Source organism: Pinus tabuliformis, chromosome X (genome assembly GCF_031772625.1).
Source record: "Pinus tabuliformis cultivar Carrire ecotype Pingquan chromosome X, CPIR1, whole genome shotgun sequence".
Taxonomy (NCBI): domain Eukaryota; kingdom Viridiplantae; phylum Streptophyta; class Pinopsida; order Pinales; family Pinaceae; genus Pinus; species Pinus tabuliformis.
In genome coordinates, this window is record NC_142308.1 from 1594482910 (window position 1) to 1594492715 (window position 9806).

Consider the following 9806-nt stretch of genomic DNA (forward strand, 5'->3'; position numbering starts at 1 on the left):
AATATTAAAATGAAGATCGGAATAAGTGTCTCAAATGTTCTATGGAGAGAAATTTACAGTAAAGTTTCATGTTAATTTAATTATTTTTCAAAGTTATGGTGATGAGAGATTAAAATTGAATTTTTCCATAGTCATTTCAAAGTGGTTCAAATCCAATTTAGAGAAATTTATAGCAAAGTTTCATGTTAATTTAATTATTTTTCAAAGTTATGGTGATGAGAGATTAAAATTGAACTTTTTATAGTCTTTTCAAGTGGTTCAAATCCATTTTAGAATGGAAATTCAAAAAACGCTTTTTGAAAAATGTGAATTTCTGACATTATTATTAGTTATGAAATGGAAAAATTATTATAAAACTTCAAAAGAATGGTTACATTTTCAACATCATCAACCATTAACTCACCTAATTCTTGGATGCGCAACAAGTATGGTACCTTTATATTATATAAGGATGGATGTGAATCATGAGAAAGTTTTAAGATTAGATACCCATCACTTTTCTCTAGCATCTAAAGACTAAAAGTCATCTCTATTCTTGTTGGCTATCATATATTTATCAATATGGTGTAATTTTTCACAACTTAAACTATATCACAAACTCATGCCTAGAGAATCATGTCATTGTATTGTTATTTTATCAGAGAGAATATGAGAGAGACCATGTACATCAGAATTGATCCAAAAGGATATGTAAATGGCCAAAAATTAAAATTCTTTAGATTCAGATGAGAGTAGTTCCATTCAGTAGAGCTCGGAAAAATGAATCCAACACAACTTGAACGGGTAAAAAGGGAGTCTATGTGTGCAAGTTATTGCAATTTGAAGATTTGGTCAAAATAAGGAAAAATTTAAAGTCAACATTGACATGACTGTCTGTACATGATAACGTGGCAGGATCCATACGAAAGTACTATTGACTGGATGGGTGTGTTGACACCTGTGTGGCAAATTGACTGGGCATAATATGACAGACATGTGGGCCAATCATAAGGTGTCACATCCCTATGAGAGGTTGCCACATGGCCCTATGAGAAACTGACACATGGAGTCGAAAATTAATGTAGAAAGTTTGTTTCACGGTTGTGTGTGTCCTAGATTAGAGTTAGTTCCTTTTCCAGGAGATGGTTTTTATCTCCCTAAATTGAATGCAAACTTATATATTTCTGATTTAATGATTAATGAGATAGAGTGTACTATTTGGGTAGTCTCCAGGTGTAGCTTGCTCACCTGTGAGCTACTAGTTTTCAATGCGTAAGTTTCATTTCAGTTTTGTCTTTCAATTTTTTAACATGGTAATAGAGCTTAGTGAGTTGGGTCTATGACGAGTTGAGCCTTGGTGGTTGAGAGCCCTTGTGGCAGAGATTAGAGAGTGTGTAAGCCTTGGTGGCTGGTTTAATTACCTTTGTGACAGAGCGCTGAAATTTTGAGGAAGCCTGATCAATGCTGGTTTTAGGGGCCAAACTTGTGTTGATCAGCATTAGATTTTCACTGTGAAAGAGTGGTGATCAACGCTAGTTTTATAGGTCAAACCCGCGTTGATCCATAAAAATATAAAACTTTTCATCAGCGCAACCTACAGTATGATGAAAGGCGATGGTGTTTTTTTTCCTGTTGGAGGTGGCTCGAGACCAGAAGTGCTTGAGTTGGTGGTCCTATCCATCATTTTTTGAAGGCCATCTATCTGGAGTTGGATCTGTAGCACCTAGATCTGGAACTATTGAAGGATCTGGAGCTTGATCCACAAATTGACTATTGGAGGATCAAGAGTTCAATTCGCAGATCGACTGTTGTAGGTTCTGGAGTTAGATCCATAGATCAATTGTTGGAGGATTTGGAGTTAGATCCATAGATCGACTGTTGGAGGATCTGGTGTTGGATCCGTAGATCAGGTGTCGGATTACTGGATTTGTAGATTGGACCAGTGGATCTGTTAGTGGAGTCATGGTTTTGTCACAATGAATAACCACATTGCAGAGACATACCTTAATGAGAGAAATAAGCTCGATGGGACAAATTACGCCAAGTGGAAGTTCAAGTTGTTGACATTGCTCGAGGGTTCTAATGCATGGAAAATTGCAAATGGAGATGAAGCAAAGTAGACTGTAGATGGTGGTGCCATATCCACATTAGTTCAGGATTGGGAGAAGAGGGAAAATAAAGAGAAGGTACTGTTGAAGATGTCGGTAAAGACAACATAATCCCTCACATCCGAGAATGTAAAACTGCTAATGAAATTTGGGTGACGCTCAAGGATTTGTATGAAACCAAAATAAAAATCATTTGTTGTTTCTGAAGAGTAAGATTCTCTCCATCAAAATGGAGGAGAATGAATCTATTGCTGCATTCATCTCATGGATCAAAGAACTGAGAGACAAGTTGAGTGACATAGGGGAGAAAGTGTCCAATACAGATCTCGTCACAATTACCTTAAATGGTATGATAGAGGATTATCAAATTTTCATTATAGGACTTGATGTGAGGGAGAAATCTCCCACCTTTGAAGAGTTGATAGGGATCTTGATGCAGGAAGAAGAGAGGTGTATGAATCTAAAGCCTCAGAATGCAGATTTGGCATTGGTGGCGAAGAAAAAGTTCTTCAAAGGGAAACCAGGAGGAGGACAAAAAAGCGGTGGTCCATCTCAGAAAAATCCATTTCAAGGTATGTCATCCGCTAGAAATGATTCAGGAATTAAGTGTTTTTACTGTGGCAGAACTAGTCATATTTCTAGAGATTGCTATAAAACGAAAACTGATGAAACTAGACATAGACAAAAGAGGCATACATGCCATTTTTCTAGTAAAGATTAGAATCATGATCTTAAATTATTTGTGTTTAATGTTGCTCTTTTTGCATAGACTGATGAGGCTGAAACTTGGTTTGTGGATTTTGGAGCATCCACTCATATGACAAGTAATAAACATTGGTATGAAAATTTGAAGGAGATCAGCAATGGCACTAACGTTAATCTACCTTGGAGATGACAAAGCATATCAAATTAGAGGGTATGGACATATTTCTGTGATATTTCCTAACGGTAATATCAGGCGCATCCAGAATGTAATGTATGTACCTAGTATTAAAAATAATTTGATCTCTGTCTCAATGATTGCAGATAAAATTTTAACGGTATCATTTTTCAGAATTTGCTGTGTTATAAAGGATTTTCTAGATCATCAAAAGCCGATTGCATCAGGAGTATGAGTTGGAGGCCTTTATATGTTGAATATTACAAGCATGCTGCATCAAGCTTTAACTTCGACTATGACTATAGAGAATCTTTGGCATCAAAGGTTTGGTCACATCAACCTTCATGACTTATTGCTACTACAGAAACAAGGTATGGTTGATGGACTTCTTGTTTTAAAGAATGAACATATTTATTGTGAAGGTTGTGCACTTTGGAAAATGCACAGGGATGAATTTCCCTCTAGTTTAAATAGGAAAAAGAAATATATACTCGAAGTTGTTCATACTGATATATGTGGACCCATGCAGACAAGGTCCTTATGTGGAGCTTATTATTTTTTTCTATTTGTTGATGTCTGCAAAATATATTCTTGGGTATACATTCTTAGAAGGAAAAATCATGCTTTTGAATATTTTAAAGAATTTAGAAATAAGATTGAAAAGAAGACAGGGAAATTCATCAAAATTCAACTCTCATATCAAGGGGGAGAATACAGGCTTGAAAACTTCATAAAATATTGTAGAGATCATGGGATAGCACAATAGTTTATAGTACCCCACACTCCACAATAGAATGGGGTTGCAGAGAGGAAGAACAAAACTCTGGTGGAGTGTGCATGCAACATGATAAAAGGTAAGAACCTATCCAATGGTTTTTGGGCAGAAGCAATTAGCACTGCAGTTTACTTAAAGAACAAAAGTCCAACTAGGTGTCTTGATCTCAAGACTCCATTTGAGGCTTTGTATGGTTTCAAACCTGTAGTCCATCACTTGAGAGTATTTGGCTCTAAAGCTTTTGCACATTCCTAAGGAAGATAGGAAGAAATTGGATGCTAAAGCTATAAAGTGCATATTTGTAGGGTATTTTTCTAATTTCAAAGCATATAAGATGTTTAATCCATCTACTCACAAGGTGTTTGCGAGTAGAGATGTTATCTTTCATGAACAGGTTGATGAAGGGAATAAGGACAAAATTTATGAGGAGTGGCACATGCCTTTACTGATTGATGACAGTAATGATGAAGCCAAAGACAATCATTTACAATAGCAAAAACAACAACAAAAAGAGGAACCTAGCGATGTGGATACATTTAGTAGTCGAAGTCCATTCAGAGGTGAGCAGGAAATCACACAGGACAAAATTGAGGCAAGTCTGCTACCAAGGAGATCAGGTAGGAAGACTCACTTACCTACAAGGTACAAAGATTATGCTCTTATGACTAGTATTTTAAATGTTGTTGAGCCCATGAATTATAATGAAGCAAATCAGTATGATGAATGGAGGTCAGCTATGAAAGAAGAATATGAGTCCATAATTAAAAATGAAACTTGGGAATTAGTTGAATTGCCAAAAGGAAAAGAACCCATAGGTTGTAAATGGTTATTTAAACCTAAGTTTAAAGCAGATGGTAGTGTAGATAAGTATAAAGCTAGGTTGGTGGCCAAAGGGTACTCACAGAGAGAAGGGATTGATATGAGGAGGCTTTTGGTATTGTAACTAAGTTAAATAGCATTAGAATGTTAATAGCTCTAGCTACTAAATACCATTGTAGCCTACACCAGCTAGATGTGAAATATGCTTTTCTAAATGGAGAGTTAAAAGAAGAGGTATGTTTAACTCAACCAGAAGGGTTTATTAAAAAGGGGCAGTAACACTTTGTCTGTAAATTAAAGAAGGCATTTTATGAATTGAAATAGGCTCCCAGATATTGGTATGAAAAGATAGATTCTTTCTTCTTACAACATAGTTATAAGAGAAGTAAAAAATGACCCAAATATGTATACCAAATTTGATTTAAAGGGGTAAATTGGGTTGATTTCCTTATATGTTGATGATTTGATTGTTACTGGAAATTCTAATGAATTGGTTAAAGAAATTAAAGTGAAAATGTCACAGGTATTCAAAATGAAATACCTTGGAGAACTGCATTATTGTTTGCTTCTTGAAGTCTGGAGGGACTCTAGCCAGACTTTTGTTACTCAAGGAAAGTATGTAAAGGAAATTTTGAAGAAATTTAGAATGGATCAGTGTAAAGTTGCTTCAGTACCTATACAATAGAATGTTAAATTTCATAATGATGATGGTTCTAAAGAGGTGGATGCTACATTGTATAGACAACTGGTTGGAAGTTTGATTTATTTGACTACAACCAAACTTGAATTAGCATATTTAGTCAGTGTGTTGAGTCAGTTCATGAAAAAACCTCTTGAAAATCATTGGGTGGCAGGAAAAGGTGTCTTAAGGTATCTTCAGGGAACTATAAATTTTGGCATTAAATATACTGATTCTTTTGATGTTAAACTGACAGGAAATTCAGATTTAGATTGGGATGGAGATTTGAACGATAGAAGATCTATAACAGGGTATGATTTCAATATTCAGCCCGGAGTCATTTCTTGGTGCAGTAAAAAGTAAAGTACTGTATATTTATCATCAGCAGAAGCATAAGATCGAGCTGTATGTGTAGGCACTTATGAACCACTTTGGTTCCAAAGAATCATGTCATTGTATTGTTATTTTTTTAGAGAGAATATGAGAGAGACCATGTACATCAGAATTGATCCAAAAGGATATGTAAATGTCCAAAAATTAAAATTCTTTAGATTCAGATGAGAGTAGTTCCATTCAGTAGAGCTCAGAAAAATGAATCCAACATAACTTGAATGGGAAAAAATGGAGTTTGTATGTGCAAGTTATTGCAATTTGAAGATTTGGTCAAAATAGGGAAACATTTAAAGTCAACGTTGACATGAGAGTCCGTACATGATAACGTGGAAGGATCCATACGAAAGTACTACTAATTGGATGAGTGTGTTGCCACCTGCATGGCAGATTGATTGGGCATAATATGACAGACACATGGGGCAATCATAAGGTGTCACATCCCTATGAGATGTTGCCATGTGGCCCTATGAGAAACTAACACATGGAGTTGAAAATTAATGTAGAAAGTTTGTTTCACGACTGTGTGTGTCCTAGATTAGAGTTAGTTCCTATTTTCTAGGAGATGGTTTTTATCTCCCTAAATTGAATGTAAACTTATATATTTCTGATTTAATGATTAATGAGATAGAGCATACTACTTGGGCAGTCTCCAGGTGTAGCTTGCTCACCTGTGAGCTGCTAGTTTTCAATGTGTAAGTTTCATTCCAGTTTTGTCTTTCCATTTTTTAACATGGTATTAGAGCTTAGTGAGTTGGGTTTGTGATGAGTTGAGCCTTGGTGGCTGAGAGCCCTTGTGGCCGAGATTGGAGAGTGTGTAATACTTGGTGGCTGAGAGCCTTGGTGGCTAGTTTAATTGCCTTTGTGACAGAGTGCTGAAATTTTGAGGAAGCTTGATCAACGCTGGTTTTAGGGGTTTTACTTGTGCTAATCAACGTTGGATCTGCACTGTGAAAGAGTGGTGATCAATGCTAGTTTTAGGGGTCAAAACTGCATTGATCCATAAAGCTAACAAAAATTTTCGTCAGTGTGACCTACAGTATGGTGAAAGGGCGCTAGTGTTTTTTTTCCTGTTGGAGGTGGCTCGAGACTAGAAGTGCCTGAGTTGGTGGTCATATCCATTGTTTTTTGAAGGCCATCTATTTGGAGTTGGATTCATAACACCGATATCTGGAATAGTTGAAGGATCTGGAGCTCGATCCGCAGATCAGGTATTGGATGATCAGGAGTTTGATTTGTAGATTGACTGTTGCAAGTTCTGGAGTTAGATCCGTAGATCGACTGTTGGAGGATTTGGAGTTAGATCCATAGATCCACTGTTGGAGGATCTGGTATTGGATCCTGTTGATGCCTCTAAAATCGTAGCACCAACATTGGGGGATAACCACCTGGTTTGGGCCTTAGTGCAGCTCCTTTTCCATTTGGTATGGTGGCTCTGACTGGATATTATGGGACCAGTTTCCCAATAAAGTATGATTTGATGAATGGGTATTTTAAATGTATAAAAGGATGATAGGTGGTTTAATCTATAAGCTCTAAAATATACATATATATCTATATAACCTGGGTGATCTCATAATAATGCGATTGTTGATGATTCCTAGCAGATAAATGATAATATAGATTATTCACTTATCTACAGAAAGATGCATTTGAATGATGATTACTTTGAATAAGAAATTAAAAAAAGTAACGTGAAAACATATCGCATAACATACTAATATTTATCATTGACATATGTATATAATATAACAATTCTAGATCATTAAAAAGTGAAATAATACGAAGTTGTTTGAAACATGAGAAAATATCAACAATAACAAATAAATGGAATGTTAATTACATAAAACAAGAAAAAAGAACAACGATAGAAGTACCATACGCATTTGGGTCTTGTTATACAAGTAATAATCTAGTTCAATCTTCTTATTCAGAAAACTCCAAGAAAATACAAAAATGCAAGTCTTTATGAAGCTCTTTCACAACAAGTCTGAACCTCGATCCACGACTCATAAAAAATAAATTAAGAAGTGCAGAAGTGCAAACTTCTCAAGTCTAGTTTTATACAAATTGAGCACCCTTTCTAAAATGACATGAAAGGGTCTTTATAGTAAAATTAAAAACAAACTGTCCATTAAAATTGCTGAGAGTTGTTGGAACTACCTTCATCAAAATATGGGATTTGAATTTCAAAAATAGAATTGCGATAACCTTTGAGGAGATTCATTGCATCTAATTTTTCTCTTGTATCTTCAACCAAAAAATTGAGAACATGGTTTGGATTTTTAGAGGATGACTCATCCCAGAGTGTAACTGTCCTGTATATGTGGCTTCTGAGAGCTCGGGCATCATGCGATCAACGACATCAACAAGGCCCTTGATAGTCATCTGCTGGCTATGTGGCTTGACCACAAAGGACCAATGTGCATCCCAGTTAAGACTTTGTACTTTGTTGAGTTTCTCCTCCTTGGTGTCCAAATCGCTTCCATTACTTCTCTAAAACTTTTGCCTTTGGAAGATTTACTAGAGAACAATCAGAAATTAAATTGGCACCATATAAGTTATCATTCACCAGCTCAATAACATTATTCATTATAGCCCTGGCCCTGGAGGTAGCTCTTTCTGCTTTTATCAACTGTGTTTCCCATTCTAAAAACAATATCTCTTTATGAGACTCTTCAATTTTAGGTAATTTAGCAGCTCTTCCATCTTCTATGCTTTGCGAAGAGAGATAATTTGTGACTTTATCATCCGCATCTTCAAATTCTAACCTGGTATTAACTACTTGGTCGATCAGTGATGTCATTGTGATTCATAATGGATCAATAAGAGATATTTTATGGCATAGTAGATTCAGCTATTGAGATAAATTCTTATTTGCCTCTAAGGCTTCCTTCTTAAACTCTTCAACCTTGGGATAATCTTTGAATTGTTCTATAGAGAGTTGTAACTATGTGATTTTCTCTTCTTTAGATTTAATCTCTTGCTGATGTGTAAATTTAAGCTACTCGAGCTCTTGAGACAGTTGTTGTTGTCTTTGAATGGTCTGCTGGTCAATTTTCTGCTTTTCCAAGTTTAATTATTCTTCAAGATACTCATTCTTTTGTTTCTCTACTGTTAACTATTCCTCAAGCCAATTAATCTTTTGATGCTCTACTTCCAACTGTTCTTCAAGCTGATTAATCTTTTAATCCTTTTCTTTGATCAATTGATTAACTTTAGTTGCTTTATCAATTGTAGCAGTTGTGTATGCCCCTACAAATTGAGATAACTTGGTTAAATCCTCAGAAGGATTGACCTCTGAATCTTTCCATATGACATTCATAAATTCATATTGACGATCTGTGGATGATGTTTGGTCTATTTTCCTCTTTTTCCTCTGCCTCTTGACTACAGCCCTGTGTTTTGGGCTGTAAAACACATCCAAGGGTGGAATTTCCTCAATGTTCAATGTAATCTCTCCTGAAGGATTTTCAGGGATTATTTCTATCTCTTTTTTAGCTGTGTCTTTGTTGGGTGTCTCTTCAATCACAATATCAGGAATAATGGGCCGTTGTGTTCTAGGAGGCACTGATGTGATAATGTTTTGAGGATCATTCTGACTTTTGATCTGTTGATCAAATTTCTCCCATTCTTTAATCAATATGGGATCAATGTGAACATCAGTTCTTAGTGGTTCACTGGCCTTATCACTTGTTTCAACTTCTCCAGAAATCTTTTCTATAACCTGCTCTCCGCTGTGCTCTACTTGCTGAATGATTGGTGTAGTATTTAATAAATCCAGAGGTACTATTAGTAACCTCTGTGTCTTGTATTCAATGAATTTGTCCATTTTCTCAACACCCAATTTGAATTTTTCTAGATGACTTACTGTTGAGAATAACTCTGCTAAAGAAAATAAGTCATCAAACTCATCTTTCTCATGCAAGAATTTATTAACTTTCATCTAAGTGGTGAAATTGAAAGCAACCTTATTTGGGTCATATTGTATTTTAGGAATAACAGCTAGACTCAGATCCTTTGTCTTGTTTGCTTCTTTCTCGGCATGTTTAAAATCATGCAATGAGTAAGTGCTGCAACGAAGAGGAAAGGGAGGCCACAACTATTTCTTGGAGTCTTTAAGATTTCTAGACATTCCTTTTTCCACTATCTGGTAGGCTACCTCCCTAGCTAATA